The sequence below is a fragment of the Ursus arctos genome, unplaced genomic scaffold, assembly GCF_023065955.2.
Source record: "Ursus arctos isolate Adak ecotype North America unplaced genomic scaffold, UrsArc2.0 scaffold_2, whole genome shotgun sequence".
In the NCBI taxonomy this organism is placed as follows: domain Eukaryota; kingdom Metazoa; phylum Chordata; class Mammalia; order Carnivora; family Ursidae; genus Ursus; species Ursus arctos.
The window spans coordinates 103,462,443-103,480,555 of NW_026622874.1; the positions used below are offsets into that span (position 1 = coordinate 103,462,443).

Sequence of the window (18,113 nt, forward strand, 5' to 3'; positions counted from 1 at the left end):
TCTGTCCAGCTCACTTGCAGACCCCCGTGGCTCTGTTGTCATGGCCTTAACTGGCTTCTCAGCCCAACACCAGAAGTGGGTTTGCAGAAGTAGGCATCTGGCCACAGCTGGCACTCCACACAGCTCCTGTTCCAGGCCCTCAGAGCAGCCTCTTGAGGTATTTACTGCACGTTTCGTCACAGCCAAGACGTCGTCAGTGCTACATACACCATGGCTTTATGAGCCACTACAAAGAAAACAATTTGCCAATTAAATTCTGACACTGTCAATTATAAGAAGCATCCCGATTTTAGAGATGTTAAAATGAGAGAGAAAACGTGTCTTAGCCGCAATGAAATATAATAGTCTCATTTTAAGTTGCATCAAGGCTCCGAAAGCTTAAGCAACTTGCCCAAGGTCACACAGCAGATGGTGGGGTCAGGATTTGGACCCAATCTGCCCAAGTAAAGTGTTGTCTTTGTTGTCTGAGTGGCCTTAGCAGAGTTCCTGCTCCGAGTCCCCGGAATGCCAGGTCTCGTGAGGTGTGCTTACGGGGTGTTTGGTGACCAGAAGAGCGGCTCCTTGTAACTGGGATAAGCGGACATTCAGCTCCATCGAAGGCACTTAGTGCTCAGGTCACCTACACTGCCTTGTCTGCAAAGGAAGACTTCCTCTGCCAAGCAGGCAAACGGGGTCAGGAAGAATGGCAGAGAGTCTGTGGGGGGGTAAGTAGGCCCACCCTCCAGCTGAGCCAAGGTGAGCATCTTCTAGCTCGGGAATGGGAACAACGCTCCAGATGGCTACAGCTTGGTATCCTGCGGCTAGCTGCTCCCCAGCTGTTGAGGCCAGTTCCCGCAGAAGAGTCCGATGTGTGTGGGGACAGCAGCACCATCCTGGGCAGACGTGGACTGGGGCGTAAGAGCCGTGGGAGCTGGACCTGCATCCTGGGTTTCTGACTGCATCATACCCAGATGTCACTTTGTGAAAACCACATGGAGTTGGCCTCCCCTGGATGGCTGGTGAGGGTTCCTGAGGAGTAGGAGTTGGGGGCCCCTGGCCCCCAGGGCTGTGCCTTTGTGGCTGCATTCGCTGCGGTCACAAGACTGGTGCCCTAATTGTGCACTGCACTCTGCAGTGAAAAGAGAGACTCCGGCCCAGTTTTCTGCTGAGATCACGGAGATGCCCCTCCCTGGATTATAGACACATCACAATGGCCCTTTGCTTAGCACAGTCTGGAGACTTGGCAAGTCTTCCTGGTGATTCTGGAGTGGCAGTCGATAAGAAAGGCTACATTCCACATGGAGGAGACTCTGACTGCTGGCTGGGAGCTTGAGAGTAGCCTGCTATCCAGAGTCATTCTCTTGGGGGCTGGAGGCCGGGATGTGGAGGGTTCCAGCTGTCCTAGCCTCGACAGAGTCAGGGTCATCTTCGTTTTAAAGGTGCCCCTTCTTTCAGTAATTCTGTGCTTACACTGTACATTTGATCCTAGGTGATGTGTTGATCAGGGACAAGCAATGTTCAAAGTTAATTTGTTAGGTCTTAGGAGTGGTTTAGAGTAGGGTTCTGTATCATGACTTTTGTGTGGTTCTATTAACATAGGTTAATGTTTTTCAGGGCTCCAGTAAAGTGTGTTAGACTTTGATAAGGCAGCATGGAGGCTTGGTGAGAGAGCCCCACCGTAGCCCACGGGCTAGATGGGAAGCATGTGGCTGACATCTGGATGTGGGTTCAGAGCTGGGCCGCTGATTTCTCCATTGTCATCACGGGCATACTCACCCATAAAGGCAGAGAACAACTTGGCATTTCATCGGACTCATCTGATCAAACTTTTCTGCCCCAATTTTAGGCAGGAAGAACTCACAATCCAGTTTCCATATACACAGTTAATAAAGATATGCTGTTTCTTAGAAAAAGCTGTTTTTCGTAGCTAGATATTTTTTATTTATATAATCTTGTTTGTATTATACTGTACACGTACACATGTATGTAATGTTAACCCTAAAAATAGAACAGCCAGTTACTTTATCAGAAAAGTAGTTCCTTCTTTATTCCAGAAGGGCAGAGGAATTGCAGTCAGCATGGGCCTAGCACCGTGATCCACAGGCCAGTCTGAGAACAGGAGGGGCAGTGAGGGTGCCGCCTGGGACAGGAGCCCACTGGAGGGGCCGGAACGAGGGCTTCTTTTTGGCTGGGCTGTTGCTGGGCAAAGAGAAACCTTCCTTGCTCCCACTCCTGGGCGTGGGAGCGCAGTTGCGCAGCCCTGGGCTCCTCGCCTCCTTTCCCCATGAGCGCCTTAGAGTTTGGTGCTTAAGTGTGTAGGTAGATACTAAACATAGATGTGATGTCTGGGCTTTGCCTCAGAATCATCCGAGGCTAGGCCCTTGGAAAGATGGGCCATACTGCTGAACGCGCCAGGATTCAATATCCTTTTGTGTATCTTTGGGATCTCCTGTAAAATATGCAGAAGAGGGGTCCAAACAAAGAGACCGCGCTGCTGCTGGTGACGTGGGAGTGAGGGGGGACAGGTCAGGGTCAGACCCGTCCTGGGCTCCCCTCACGAGGTTGCTTCGCAGGGCCCAGCCCCCGCACCAGCCTCGGCCCCAGGTGGGGCCTCGTGGGCATGCAGACTGCGGGCACTGAGCCCCCCAGAGGGAGTGAACGGGAAGAACTGGAATCTCGATGCTGGCAGTTTGCTTTTCCTCCTCCCAAGCCTTTCGTAGGCGTTAAAAATAATGTGCATGGAGCGCATCTTGCAAGGAGGGGGAGTGGGCGTACTGGAGGAGCTGGCGCCCCAGCGGCTTTCCACAGCCTGCTCTGTCCTGGAGCCTGCCCGTGAGGCTGCACTTGTTGTCTTTTGCCCAAGAAGCTCGGGAGTGAGGAAGCCAGAAGGGCGGCTGTTTCTCCACAAGCGCAGAAAACCCCAGCCCCCAGGTCTGGCCAAGCAGTGTGCCAGCATCCTGCCGGGCCGGGGGCTTGGGGAGAGAGCCTTGACAGTTCTGCTTGGTTCCCCCAGTGCAGCCTGTCCAGCAAGGACAGGAGGGGCCCAGGCTCCACAGCCTGGAAAAGCGTGGGCTCGGGGCTGGGGGCTGGGGCCAGGGGCTGGCTGCTGGGCATTTGGCCAGGCCTGGAGCCAAGTGAGGACTGAGCAAGGCAGCGTCCTGCCAGTGGCCTTACTCCTTCTGGCTTGAGTGTGGAGCTGTCCCCAACATACGCAGCTCCAGTGGGGCCAGTGCGTCTGAGCCCCACCCAGCATCCGCCCCCCCCAACACTGGGGGCACAGAAGTTGCTTTTTCAGTTCCGTCTCTGTTCTGGAGCTCTCGCTTTTTTTTTTTTTTTTTTTTTTTAGTCTTTTATTTTTAAATAATTATAGATTCCCAGGAAGTTGCAAAAATAGCAGAGAGCAGTCCCTTGTACCTTTCCCCCACTTTTCCCTCATGGTCATATTCTGCATAACTCTAGAACCATATCAAAACCAGGAAACTGTTGTGGGCGCCGTGGCACAGTGCTCATGCCTACCCCCACGACCACTGAGGACAAGACGCAGCAAGGCTCCTCCACCGTTGTGCTGCCCCTCACAGTCTCTCTCTCTCTCACACACACACACACACACACACATGCGTGCGCGCACCCCTTCCTGGCAACCGCAGATCGGCTCTGTAGTTGTGTCCGCGTGAGGATGTTACATAAATGGGACCATGCAGCGTGTGTCGTGTCGGGCTTGGCTGTGTTCACTCACCCTGACGTCCTGACAGGTCCCAGTTGTTGTGTAGCAGTAGACCGTTTCATTTCCGAGCGGTGGTAGTGGTGCGGGTGGGGGGGGGTTGTGTTCACTCACTCACCACTCTGAGCTTGTTTCTGCTGCTGTGATAGCTTGGAGCACCCAACAGTCGTGACGGGATTTTGCGTGGACATACGGATTCATTTCTCAACTGCTGGGTCATAGGGCATGTGCAGGTTCAGTTTTTGAAGAACCAGCCACACTGTTTTCCAGGGTGGCTGTAGCATTTCTGCACTCCCACCAGCGTGGGAGGGCCTCCGCTGTCTGCAGCCTCGCGGGCTCTGGGCGTCGTCCCCGCCGGTCTCCGCTGTGCCAGCAGGTGTGGAGTGGTCCCTCCTGGTGCGCTTTCTTTTGCTCTGCCCTGATGCCTCCTGATAGCACGCATCTCTCTGTGTGCTTATTTGCCATCCCTATACCTTCTTCGGTGAAATGTCTGTCTCTTTCCCATTTTCTAATTGGGTTGTTTGTTTTCTTACTGTTGAGTTGCAAGAGTTCTCTCTGTGTTCTCCATACCCATGGGGTTTGTGAATACTTTGTCCCGGTCTGTGGCTCATCTTTATGCCCTCCTGAGCAAGGTCTTTCGTGGAGAAGAGAAGCTTCTCACTTTTGGTGAAGTCGGTTTATTGACTTTTTTTTAATGGATCTGCGTTTGGTGTCATATTTAAGAAGTCTTCATTAATTCCTATGTCCCAAAGACTTTCTCTTTTGTTTTCTTCTAAAAGTTTTATGTGTGATAGGTAAGCCTATGATCCATCCGAGTTAATTTTTGTATGTTAACATGTGTGAGGGTTAGGTCACATTTTTTTGTTTTTTAAAGTAATCCCTACACCCAATGTGGGGCTCAAACTCATGACTCAGAGATCGAGTGGCACGCTTCTCTGACTGAGCCAGCCAGGCACCCCTGTTTGTTTGTCTGTTTGTTTGAATAGACTATTTTAATGCCAGTTTTAGGTTCACAGCAAAGCTGAGCAAAAGGTACAGAGATTCCCCACATGCCCGTCTCCACGCACGCACAGCCTCCCCCCATCATCTGCATCCTCTATGTGGTGCATTTGTCACAGTCGATGAACCCAGAGTCCACACTTCCCCAGTAGGGTACACTCTGGCTGGGGGTACATTCCGTGGGTTTGGACAAATGTGTGAGGACAGGTGTCCAACACTACAGTATCACACGGAGCAGTTTCACGGTTAGAGAAGCCTCTGTGGTCTGCCGAGTCGACCCTGTCCTCCACCTGCATAACCCCTGGCACCCACAGTCTTCTACGCTCTGCATAGTTCTGCCTTTTCCAGAATGTCATACAATTGGAATCACTCGGTACAAAGCCTTTTCAGACTGGCTTCCTTCACTTAGGAACACGCGTTTCCAGTTTCTGCGTGTCCCCCGTGGCTTCAGCGCTCACTTCTTCTTAGTGATGCCCAATATTCCACTGTCTGGATGGACCACGGTCTGTTTATCCATCACCTGCCGAAGAACATGCTGGGTGTTTCCAGATTTGGGCAGTTAAGAATACAGCTGCTGTAAACATCTGTGTGCAGGTTTTGGCGTAGACCTAAGTTTTCAGTTCTCTGGGGTAAATACCAAGGAGGGTGATTGCTTGGATTGTGTGGTGAGCATATGCTTTGTTTTGTAAGAAGCTGCCAAACTCTTCCAAAGCGGCCGCGCCATCTCGCACTCCCCCCAGCAACCCGCGGCTCCGCGTCCTCGCCAGCGTCCGCTGGTGGCGGTGTTGTGGATTTGGGCCGTTCTAACAGGTGCACGTGACGCATGATGTTGAGAATTTTTTCGTATGTTTATTTGCCATCTGTATATCTTCCTCGGTTCAAGATTCATTTCTTGCCTGTGGGCGTCCGGTTGCTCCAGTATCATTTGTAGAAAAGACTGTCTTTCCTCCAGTGAATTACTTTCACACCTTTGTCAGAATTCAGCGTGCTCGTGAGGCAGTTTTGGGTTCTCTGTTCCTTTCTGATCACAGGTGTGTCTCCCCCCGTCAGTAGCGCACTGTCTTGACTGCGGTAACCATATAGTAAGTCTTGAAATCAGAGTGAGTCTTCCTATTTTACTTTCCTTCTTCAGAATGACTCTAAGTTTTCTACTTCCTTGCTTTTCCATATAAATCCTAGAATGATCTTGTACATATGTGTGAAAAGTCTGGCCGGGGTTTTGCATGAAACCAGTCTCTCCTCTTGTGAAGAACTGGCTTTACCAGGTTGGGTTCCAGTTCCTGAACACCGCATGTCTCCCATTACTTAGGTCATCTTTGATTTCTTTCATCTGATTTCTTTTCGGTTTTCAGCATGCAGGTCCTGAACAAGTTTTATTGGATTTACAACTAAGTTTGGTGGTTTTTTGTGAGCAATTGTAGGTGGTGCTGTATTTTAAATTTGAGTTTCTGTACGTTTATTGCTAAGTCGTAGAAATACAAGGGACTTTAGTGTGTTGATCTTGTGTCTGCGATCTTGCTGGACTCATGAGGTCTGGGAGTTATTTTGTAGGTTCTTTGGGATTTTGTGTGCTGACCGACGCCACACCATCTACAAATACAGACTGCTGTGTTTCTTCTTTTCCAATCTGAACACCTGTGATTCCCTTGTTCTGCCTTGTGCTGACTAGGACCCCCAGGGTTCATGTGGGCTAGCAGAAGTAAGAGGGCCTTTGTGCCTTGCTCCTGGACTGGTGGGGCAGGTGGGGGTGTGGATGTTATCTATCGAGTTCCGGAAGCTTCTTGCAGTTAGCCGTTTTCTGAGGAAGAACCTCATGACTGGGATTTGAATTTTGTCAGACGCTTTTTCTGCCTGGTTTGATGCGACGGTGTGCTCTTTCTTCTCTAGCCTGTTGATAGGGTGGGGTATATAGATTGATTCTTGAACACTGAATCCGCCTTGCGTCCCTGGAATAAACTCCGCTCAGTTGTGGTCTACAGTTCGCTTTATATGTTGCTGATTAGGGTCTTTCGTTTATATTTAGGAGGGATTTTGGTCTGTGGTTTTCTCTGTTTTGTGCTGTTTTTGTCTGGTTTTGCTGCCAGGCTAGTACTGGCTTCATGGGTGCACTGGGAAGTGGCCCCTCCTCGCCTGTGTTCTGCCAGAGCTTGCATGGAGCTGCTGTGTGTTCTGTCAGCGGTTAATAGAATTCCAGTGAGACACCACTTGGGCCTGGAAGTGAGGCTCTGCAGGGGACATCGGGGCCTCCCCTTCCCAAGGCTGTAGTGATAGAGACCCTGCCCTGCCAGGGAAGGGAGCAGCCAACCTGGCCCAGAGACCAGAGCCAGGAGAAGGCCTTGAGCTGTACTTGGCTTCGCTTCCTCTTGCTTGTGGCTGACAGCAGACCCTGCTCACCTGGGGCCTCACCCCTTAATCCCCCTCTGCCACACCCGGTTTCTGTCCACCAGACACCACGTCCAGGCGGGTCCTGTGCCTGGAGGCTCAGTGGGAGGGAAGTGCTGTGTTCGGGAGCTTTGTAGGCTGTGTCTGTCTGAACCCCCCCCCAGGTGGGGGTTCCAAACCCCCGCAGCATTTCCTGTGGATTTCACCAATGACTGGTCCTCCCGGAGGCGGCATGCGCGGGAAGCTGGGCACACGGATCGACCGAACATTCTAGTTAGTAATGTCTATGTCAAACATACTTACTCTTTCCTTCATGACTCAGAATGACCAACATGATCTTGGGGGGCCTAGCACCCTGCTTTTGAAGGCTAGTTCGTATTGCCTCTGAGGGAAGGTCTGCTGAGAATTTCATGCTTCTGGTGCATGGTGGGGTGGCTCTATACTCCCCTGTGCCCCCAGCCACCCAGCTTCTCTTCTGCCTCATGTAGGCCTCCATGCCTCCTCCCCAGGACTTGGGTGCTCACTGTACCCCCTTTCTCCCACATACCAAAGGCTATGCTCTCACCTTGGGTCTCAGATGCTGCATTCGCATCACTGTTTCTCTTGACCTTCATCCTTCCCCAGACATTTAAATCACAAAACGTAAAATCAACTTACTCACCAACTATCCTACCTAATTTTCACCCTCAGTATTTTAGTCTTATGTAATCTCGCCGTGGGCAGGTGTCTCAGTCACTTCAGGCTACTGTAGCAGAATACCACAGCTGGCATGGTTTGTAAGCAGACATTGATTTCCCACCGTTCTGGAGGCTGGACGTCCAAGATCAAGGTGCCGGCATGGTCGGGTTCTGGGGAAGGCCTCCTCCTGGTTCCTGGAGGGCCATCTTCTGGCTGTGTCCTCACGTGGTGGAAGGGGCGACGGAGCTCTCTGGGCCTCTGCCCTCATGACCCATGCATTTCCCCAGGACCCCACCTCCAGATACCATCACACCAGGGATGAGGTTTGAGCATATGAATTTGGAGGACACAAACATTCGGACTGTGGCTGCAGGCATTCTTGTCTAGTTTGTACCCCACAGTATAATTAGTATTCAGTGTGAAAAATTGCTTAACAAATATTTGTGAAATGAGTACTGGTCCTTGTTGATACCGGCTCTTCCTAACCAGGAGCTACTGAGCTAAGTTGCCTGGAGAGGGTGGGGTTCTAGGGTCCCTTGGGGTGGGCGCAGCTGCTGCTGCCAGGCTCACACAGCAGGCAGAGCTCTTGGTCATTCTGCCAGCTGGACCTTGTCCGCAAATGCTCTCAGGCTATACTAGGTACCATTTCTCTTGGGCCCCCCACACTGAACCCCACGGGCGCAGTGAGTGGCCCTGTGCCTGCTGCTCTCTGATGAGGCCCAGGGTCAGACAGCTGGTGGGAAGCATGGCCTGGCAGGACCTGCTTTGGGGGAGAGCCCCACCTGCCCCGTGCCCAGGCGTCTGTGTGTGCCCTAAGGGTGGTAGAATGCAACCTGCAGGGCCTGGAAGGGGCAATAGGTCGGTAGTAGGCAGGCTTGGCACATTGGGGGCTCTCACTGAGCCCCAGGCCCTTCCTCTGTGAAGTGTGGCTACAGAGTGGCTGGGAGCCTGCGACAGGTGGAGGGTGTGAGCGCGTACTCCGACGGAGCCCTGCGTCCAGTCCCTGCCTGTGGTGTGCCCTGCCAGCACCTCTGTGTGCCTGGCCAGCTCCCTCCCCTTCCCGCTCCTGGCTCCCAGGGCTCTGCTGAGTCACCGGAACCAGACGGTGGTGTGAAGAAAGCAATCAATCAGAAGGCTCTTGAGGCTGAGTAGTGACACTGGAATGCAGTAGAAAATCAGCACGTAGATCTTCTAGGACTTAGAAGTCCCAGAATGGAGTCCTTTCCAGGAAACCGGCAATCTTGGAAACTTTTTAAAAAACAATGCCGAGTCTCAGTTTCCTTATCTGTGAAGTGAGGATGCTGATGCCCACATCCCAGGGATTAAGCAAGACAGCACAGGTGAGAACACTGAGCACGGAGGCTGTCCCCACCCTGCCCTCTGCCTTCCCCTCCGTCTATCCGTCCATCCGGCGCTGGCACAGGCCTCTGCAGTCCCTGTGTGCCTGCCTCCATCCTCACTGTTGAGCAAACCTCTGTGGATCAGCCTGTGCCTAGCGGTGAAATGACCAAGAGGAAAACCACAGAAGGAATCTGTCTTGGCTCTGGGACCTTAGAGATCCTTATCGGGCTGGGAAGCTGGGACACCCACACCCAAAGCGGGAAGCCCACACCCACCACCCGGCACACGGTGGGTGAATGGAGAAACGGCTTCTAGAGCTGTCCCAGCAGCCAGAGTACAGAGTGTCCTGGGATGCCTGGCCTCTGACCTTTGCCAGAGTGGTGGTTGAGACGCCCTCTGCTCCTATCCCCAACCAGCCCTGCCACCAGAGTCTCCAACAGGCCCCTGGGTGGATTCGGAAGGTCTTAGCTGCCCGAGTGTCGTTTTTTCTCGCATCCTAAGATTCGTTTGCAGTCTTACAGGAGGGAACACATGCTTGAGAAGAGATTTAGGGGTTCACGTGGTGAGGGAAAAGCTTTGTGATGCATTTCTTCAGTGGGTCTCTGTTGAGTACTTGCGATTGGGTGGGAAATGTCCTAAGCCCTACCCTTGCGGAGCTCCTGGTTCGAGGGGACTAGATGTTAGTCGGAGGGCTGCAGCGGCTTTTCTGTCACCACTCTGAGAAGGGCTGCGGGGCCGTGGAGAGTGCTCAGGAGGTGAAGCGGAGGTTTCTCTGAAACTGAGGATGACGTGGGATCTGAAGTGAAGAGGATTAGTCATGAGGCTCCAGGCAAAGGGAAGAGCTTATGCAAAGGCCCTGGGGAGGAGACAGCAGGCCAGGTTCAAAGAACCCAAGGGTGCTGCAAGTGGTGGAGATGGAATGGGGCCAGCACGTGGGACCAAAGCCTGCCAGTCCGGTGGGGGTCCATATTGTGGGTGGACAAATGGGGAGCAACTGGGAGCGCTGCAGCAGTGGCTTTCCTGTCGGGAGCAGCCGGGAGCAGGGCCTGGAAATAGGCAGACCTCTGAGCGTGGGCTCTGTCTGTGCCACTTGGTGGCCCAGCTGTGGACCGAAAAGCTGCCCTGAGTCGCCATTCCTCTTCTGAGCAGCCTCGTTATATAAGGAACCTGGCGCAGCGCGCACCTCGACTGGGGCTGGGGCTGGGGTTGAGGTCCGAGCCCACCTGCGGCGGGAGCCGGCCCTGTCCACCGCCTGGAGCCACGCCCACACGCTGGGCCCTCCCCCGCCGGGGTCCCGCCCACCATCCGGAGCCACGCCCACACGCTGGGTCCGCACACGCCGAGCGCCCGCGCGCTTGCGTCACCGCCCGGCCGGCTGGATCCGGTTCCAGCCGAGCCGGGCCGGCCTGACATGCGCAGTACGCGGGCGCTGCGGCCGGGCGGGCCCCGGGCACACTGACGGTCCGGGACGCGGAGGTCAGTGCGCCGAGCCCGGGAGCACGGCCGAGTGGGTGTGGGGGGGCGGCATCTGCCCGACCCGAGCGCGCGGAGGGCGGGGCGTGCCCGGTTCGGCGGGTGCTTGGGGGGGGTGCGGCCCGGGAAGACCCCGGGCCCCAGTAAGGTGGTTCACCGTGAGGGCGGGGTGCCCTTCCCCCATGGCGTCGGGCGCGGGTGGGCCCACGCTGCTGCAGGGGTCACGTCGTCCTGGGAGCCCCGCCCGGCGACCTGGGGCCCCGGAGCGCCCTGCTCCCCAGCCTACGCGTTTTGCACGGTGAGGATGGGGCCCCAAGTTGTGTCCTGCAGCGGCGGGGGGGGAGGGGTTAGTCGTTGGGGGGCTCCGAGCTGTGTTCTGCACCGGGGAGAGATCGGGGAAGGGGGGAGCTCCGAACTGTGTCCTGTACCGGGGGGAGGGGTGGACGGGGGTGGTCTTCGAGTTGTGTCCTGCTCTGGAGGGGGAAGGGGGGGCATGGGGGAGACTCTGAGCTGTACCCTTAGCAGCTCCTACTTGGGGAAGCCTTCTGAGGTCCGCCGACCCTCTTGCCGCTTCAGAGAGCTGGGTTCTAGTCTCAACCCTAGGCCATGTGACCCAACACGAGTCCCCTGGCTCACCACCCCGTGTTTGTAAAACTGGGGAGTGGTCTAAACCGTGTCCCTACTCTGCACCCTGGGATTCACCTGTCCTTACCCTCTTCTCTCCTGGCATGGGTGGTGTTCTCTGCCTGGGACAGATCTTCAAGGCTTTTGTAGCCCAAGGCAGCCTTACCTTTGCAAGGCCCACCCACACGTAGCACAGCATGGTTTGGGGGAGGAAAACTAACAGGGTATAATACTGTTTTGCTTGTGGAATTATTTGGCTGTAACTCATTATTTGGGGTGTGATTTTTCGCTGTACATTCAGGAATTCTTGCAAAGTGAGAAAAACCTAACCCACGTTTCCAAATGTGATGAAATTATTTTGAAAATTATATTTAACAGTTGATGGAATTGATTTAATGATAGACTGTAAACATTCAGTGGAGCATTTGTTTTGATTTTGCTGTTTTGTCTTGGAGCCAATAACATGTTTTGGTTTTTTTCCCGTAGCTCAGATCTTTTGCGGGTCCTGAACAACCCACAGGGCCCAGAAGGCAACGGGGCCCCTGAGAGGAGGATTTAGATCAAATTGCCCTGTTCACTTTGTGCCCAAAGGCTCAGCCGTCTCCTCTTCCTCAGGGCACAAAAGCTGCTGAGGGAGAATACGGTCCAGAGACCGAAAACGTACTGAGAAGTCTTGTGCGGAACTGTAGGTTTTTCCTTGAGAGACGCAGCCAGTGCTTCCTCCCGCGGTCGTCCTCGGGGAGCTTGCCCTCCGGGCTTGCTCCCACAGCCCTGGACAGAGGTGGGAGGGAGATGTTTCTGCAGTTGTGTAGTATGCTTTCAAACATTCAGAATCTGATTTTTGTTAATGTGTGGCGAGGTCAGCACAGCCAGATTAGGAGCAAGTGTCAGCTGATTTTCCGGAAGTTGTGGAGAAGTATAGTTTGAATGTATTAAATGCTATCTCTAGACTCATTTACAACTCTTATACTTAATATTCGGCATGGCTCTGCCGGTCCTGGCCATCAGCCTGCCAGAGTGGCGTTTCCAGATTAAACACAACGTGCAGCCTTCCCATTCCTGGCCAGTCCCACGTTTCCGGAAATGAAAGGAAGGCGGATTGCGAGTTCACTAGGAAGAAGGTGGGCGTGGCTGGGGGCCTGCTGTGAACAGTCGGCAGGATTGCACATGTGACCTTTGCCTTCCAGTGGAGCACTCGTGCCTAGAAGCCATAGCTGTGACATTCCCCATGAGACTGTTGATCATGCCCAGTGCGGCTGGGCTCCACGCCTGCGCTGGCCCACTGGTAGCGAGAAAAACATTACAGAGTCCAAATTATGAGTTCCCTAAAATCGTACGAGGGCCCAGTCCCCCAGTTGGGGCAGTCGTCCTCGTGGATGACAAAGGTCATACCTAAGGGAGTCAACCCAAGGCAGCAAGGGGTGGCAGGGGAAGGGTGGCCCTCTGGGCCTGGAGGTCCAGGAAGACCCAGTAAGGTCCCTGCCTCGGCTGAGCGGTTAGCCTTTCCCTTTAGGGGGTTGGTGCCCATGCCTTCTCTGTGTGGCTGTGAAGTGCTGGGGGTCCGCCTGGCCCACCGCTGTTTCCTCAGCCTGCCTGGTGGGAGGCTTGGCAAGGAGGGCCCCTTGCAGCCTTGTTGGGGACTCTGCCTGCTCTCAGAAGGCCCTAAGACAGTGTGTTAGAGCAGGTAAACCCCCTTTGCCGTAAATGCCCAGTGAGAAGAAACACCCCTCGACTCGACAGGGAGGCAGGGGAGGCCCCATTTACCAGCTTCATTCTCTGTGGACTTGACGTTCTGATGAAGAACCTGGAGTCTTGCCTGTCCTCATGCCTCCTTTGCTATGTGGTGTGTGATCTCGTTGCCCTGAAGCCTGTGGTGTGTGATCTCGTTGCCCTGAAGACTGCCCCTGAGCTTCTCCACAGCCTGTGAACACATCAGCCCTGGTATGCTCTGCCAGTCTGTGGGGACACTCAGAGTTGACATGTGTGTGTCCTGTGAGTTGTGCCCCTGCTCCCCTGACCTCCCACCTCTGCTGCCAGAGTTGGCGTTCTCCTGGTCACCATCAGCAATTCCTTCCCCCATGGCCATTCCTGTCCCTGCTGCCGGCGTCCGCAGGCTTAGAGGCAGAGCCAGGCTCAGCCTGTTCACACGTTGTCCCTCTGTCCCCACCTAGGGCTTCTTGAGCACAGGGCTGCTCTTCACCTCTGTCCCCGGGAGCCTGGCTTGTGGTTTGCTTTGGATGGCTGCTGCAGGTGGTGCTCTGGTAGCGGCAGTACTGAGATCGCCCACATTCCACGTTGAACCGAAATGGGCGGCAGGCCCTGCGCCCTCCATTGACGGTGCTGACTTACCTGTGCCTGGGCAGGGTCGTCCCACCACATCTGCTGAGGGGCGGCTTGTTGGAGTCTCTGCCGGTCAGGACTCTGTGCAGCAGAGACAGGGCTGGCTGCTGACTGGTTTCCTCTGGCTTATAAGGTAAAAGGAGGACCGTGTCACTGATGTCTGCCAGGTGACTCTCCCCGTCGGTCACCAGTCGCTGTGGGCACCATCTGCACACCTCCTTCTCTGTCACAGGAACGTGGAGATTAGTCCACCCCCGTCTCCCCCAAAACCCTAGCCTGTCTGCTCCTCCTGTCCATCCCTGTGTCTGCCTCCACTAGAGAATGGGCCCTCCAAGGACAGGGCTGGACATGCTGACTGTGGATGGATGGACAGACCCGCTGTGAAATGGTAAATGTGTCCTAAATAAAAGAAGTGATTTGTAGTATTAGAGGACTTTGTTTCCAGAAACCTAATTTGACCTTTGTAAAGATCCCACCGCAAGGCTGGAGGTTCCCTCTCTCTGCAGGAACCCGTGGTGTCAAGTCTTGGGCGTGGGCCTGGGCAGAGGCGCTCTCCTTGGCTGGCTCGGAACCACCCTGTCTCCAAAGCACCCGATAAGCCAGTCCCAGCTTCTCAGGCTGAAAGCTCTGTGGGACCGTTAAACAGCTTTCGTGGGGCTGCTCATCTCTCACCTGGCTCCTGGGCCCCCATCTGTACACCTGTGTGTCTTCGGTGCATGTTGGTCTCTAGCAGACTTCCCCCTCACACCACAAACTCCCGTTTCTGGCCTGGGCTTAAAAGAAGCAGCAGAGAAGCTGGGCCTCCCGGCACTCACGACCCATGCTGGTCTCCCGGCTCTGGGCTGTCGGGTACACACGGCCTGCCCAGCCTGAAGCTGTGCCGTGCGGCCAGGGAGGTGGCCCTGTGGCCCTGGCCCCCACAAGCTGAGACTGGGAGTCAGGTCCCACTGGCAGGCCAGGTCCTAGGGTTTGGAGAATGTTGGTGTGGGAGACCCTCCCCAGACTTCATCCCTCGATTCCTCATCTCCTCAGAGTTGCGTTGGGATCCTGGAGTCTTTGACGTGTGTGCCTGCGTGTATGTTTCTGGGAAGAGGGTCCAGCTCTGCGGCTGGGTGGATTTAGATGGGGAGGAGCCTGGCTGTTCCACGGCTCCAGGGCATGTGGTGGCGGACCTCTAGGCTTGGGGAGCCAGGCTTAGGCTGGGGTTACGTTCCGAATCCCAGTTTTCAAATTCTGAACCTGAAATTTAAAAAAAATAACTTTTCGCTGTTTCTACTGACGTTTAGCATCACCTTCCACGTAAATGTCGGCGGCAGAGCACAGTGGCGTTGGCAGGACCTGCGGAGGGCACAGGCGCGTCCTGGCACATGACAGGTAGAGACCTCTCACCTGTGCTCGGCTGCACTGCCCGGTGCAGGGTCTGTCAGACCTGCTGCAGATGCGCTCACGAGGCGCGGTTGGTGTCAGCGCTGGTAACGGTTTCTGTCGTGGGTGTTGCGTCTTGTGTTTGGAAGCCGCCTGAGAGGGTCCGCAGGCCCCAGCACCAGCGTAGCCATCTGGATCCAGGAGCTGAGCTCTGCGAGGAGCCTCCACCGCCCGGAACAGCTGCTCTGGCCGCCGCTCTCCCTGTCCTCCAGGAGCTCACTTACATCCGGCCGTGAGCTCCTCGAGGCCAGAGCCCGCGTCTGCCTCCGCTCAGCACCAGCCCGAGACCCCGGAGGGCATCACGCCCACCACGCGCACGCAGGGCCACGCGTCTCCCCTTTGACGGCAGCTTCCCCAGTTGTCAGTGTGCACGTTTTCTGAAGTTGTTAATCCAGATACTGCAAACAATGGAACGGAGAAATTGTCCCACTCATGCGGGGGCAAGGGATGGACTACTCTACACGTTAACTTAGGCAGCTGTGTTAGGGTGGTAAGAGAGAGTTTGGGGAAATGGGCCGTACAAGGGTGCGGCGGTTCATCCCCGCACATTTTGTATCCTTGGCTCTAACTGGAGTCTGCTCGGTGTTGCTGTGAGTTTCTGGTTCCCGGAAAGGCTTGATGATCCTGGCTGCAGCCTTGGCGCTAGTTCCTCGGGCTGTGTCACTGAGGAACCCAGGAAGGGGGGACGCGGGGGGTCTGTATTGCCTCTAACAGCTGCACGTGTCTGCTCATTTCAGAATAAAACATTGCATTGAAAAATTAGAGGAAACATTCCCTGTCTTGTTCTTGAGTGTTTCTAGAAAAGGAAAAGGTAATTTGTTACGTAAGTTAGCCTCCGGAATTTTCGTTAACGGGTAATGAGTCTAATGATTCAGGTTGTCTCTGAGCTGGGACAGAATTTCCAGTGGTGCCATGGGCGAGGCATGGGCTTCCTGCCTGCCCACCCAGCTCCGAGGTGCAGAACCAGAAGGAAGAGGGGCTCCGTCGTGGGGAGGCCTGCAAGCTGGAGCCAGCTTCCTGTTTCTGCTGCTCCCTGAACCCCCGTCTCCAGAGCCCCTTCTGGACCCTGGACTCTGGGCTGTGGAACAGTTGGCTTCAGGGTGCCAGACCCCACTGTGGCTTTGGAGGCCACCTGTGCTGAAGGTGTTGCTTGGAGCATTCTCGGCAGTTCACGGACAGCTGTGGTTCTCGTGGTTCAGGATCCACACCGATGTGGCGCGGGCGGGGTTCTGTCTGCATCTGTACGCGGAGGGAGTGGTGCCTCCCTTGCTACCCATGCCTGCAGGGGCAGAGAAGGAAGGGTAGGAGGCTCCCTGGCTCGTGCCTCCCAACCCCTCCAGTCACGGTCACCTTCATCCCAATCCCCAGCCCCTGTGTGAGGGCGTCCCTGACAGCAGGCCCCCTGCTTCAGGCTCACACCTGACCGTTCTTTTTACCGCTGGGTGTTCTAACGCACTGACTGTCGGGTGGTCAGTTGATGGGTTTTGCCAGGTGACAAGTGGGTGAGGGCGCTGCTGTAATTGAGCCGGCGGTGGTGTCCTCCCGTGTGAGGGCAGGCAGCGAGTAACAGCACTGTCGGATGGCCTGGGGTCCATCAATGAACACCCAGCACAAATCCTGCTCTCGGGGGTCTGTTGTCTGAAGTGGCCTGACTGCACTCCCTGTGCTCCTGGTTCCAGCCCCAGGCCCCGTGCCAGAGCAGCCCCTCCAGCCGCTGATTGCACTTCCTAGGTGAGGAAAGGATCCCGGACCCCAGACTGTCTTCTGATGCTTTTTAAAACCATTTGTAGTAGTTTAGTTCTGCCACCACGATGAACAGATTGGTGGGGAGGGTCCCCTGCCCGTCAGTCTCTGAGCAGGTGTTGCCCCTCCCGACCCTGGTGGCAGCTTTGCCGGCCTCGGGCATCAAGACCGTGCGAGTGGCTTCACCTCCCCTGAGAGCTGCTTCCGGCCGCTCCCTGGCCGAGTGGGGCCCACGTGTGCTGGTCTACACTTCCCCTCTTCAGAGGTGCCAGCAGGCCCACTGGGGCCTGGGTGAGCTTGGGCGGGTGGGGGGCGTCTTGCTCTCACACATCCTGCTTGGGGCACGGACTGCACGGAAGTGGTCTTGGGAACCACTTGGGGTTTATGACAATTCTGGGCTCTCTCCGGAGCCAACCCAGTGGCTGCATCTTCAGTCGTGGTCGGGGGAGGAGCAGATCCCATGACAGCACTGGGCCTGCCCACTTGTCTCTGCTCGGGGTGGCACTGTTTTTAAGTTTAGTTTGTTTTAGTAATCTCTACACCCAATGTGGGGCTTGAACTCGTGACCCTGAGATCAAGAGTCACATGCTTTTCCATGGGAGCCAGAGCTGGGTGTAGGTGAGGTGGGGTGGCTGGGTGGGAAGTTCTTCCCCAGGGCTGCCCCACTTCCCTTCCATGTGGGGGCTGGGGCCTTGTCAGGTGACCCCACAATGGGAATGTGGAGTACCTTTCTATATCATGATCTGTGCTCATTCCTGAAGCAGGAGGAGGCCCGGTGAAGGCAGGACACTGTGCAGAAAACAGTACAGACATGACGGGCCAAGGAACGTCCCTGGGAAGAAGTGGCCGTGGGCTTGTGCTGTGGGCTGGCCCACCCCCTGAGGCGGATGGAGGAATGGAGCAGGAGACACGACCCCTGGGCCCAGGCAGTTCTGATGTCTCCTCAGTGGAAAGAAACCAAGGCTGGGGGGTGGACACTCTGAGCGCCCGGAGCAAGCTGCTCTGCTGTAGCCAGTGGACGCGCTCCGTCTCTGAACGTCGGCCCCGTGGTGAGGAAGGGGAGTGGGCAGGACTCAGTCCAGGTTGTGTCACTGGCCTGCTGGGTGAGCTCAGGCACTTCCCGCCCCCTCCCCAGGCCTTGCCTGCACACCTGTCCCTGGGGAGGTGGGTCATTGTCCGTCACAGACACCATCCCGGGAATGCTGCTTCCCCCCGGGGAGGCAGACCCTCCGGATTCCTGCAGCGCACACCACGTGCCTCCCCTGCCGCGTGCCCTGTTGGCTCACAGGTCCTGGGAGAGGCAGAGGGTCCCTGCCCCACGGGTGGGGCAGCTCGGTCTGAAGGGACGGAGCTAGTAGGGAGGGCGCAGGCCCCGTGGTGGGAGTGGGGGGGCTGTCCTGGAGGGTGA

The 18,113-nt window shown here is 55.6% G+C and overlaps 1 protein-coding gene and 1 long non-coding RNA gene across 8 annotated transcripts in view; both read left to right on the plus strand.

Moving 5' to 3' along the window:
• CUNH7orf50 (chromosome unknown C7orf50 homolog) overlaps positions 1-18,113 on the plus strand; it is a 128,026-nt gene that overhangs the window by 87,133 nt on the left and 22,780 nt on the right. The window lies entirely within an intron of this gene.
• LOC130544352 (uncharacterized) lies at positions 10,440-15,731 on the plus strand. Of its 3 annotated transcripts, none has more exons than XR_008960570.1 (2): positions 10,440-10,576; positions 13,369-15,731. It is a non-coding gene; the product is annotated as an uncharacterized LOC130544352 (long non-coding RNA). The 3 variants fall into 3 exon arrangements; XR_008960572.1 differs by having other exon boundaries at positions 14,824-15,731; XR_008960571.1 differs by lacking the exon at positions 10,440-10,576 and adding an exon at positions 10,600-10,871.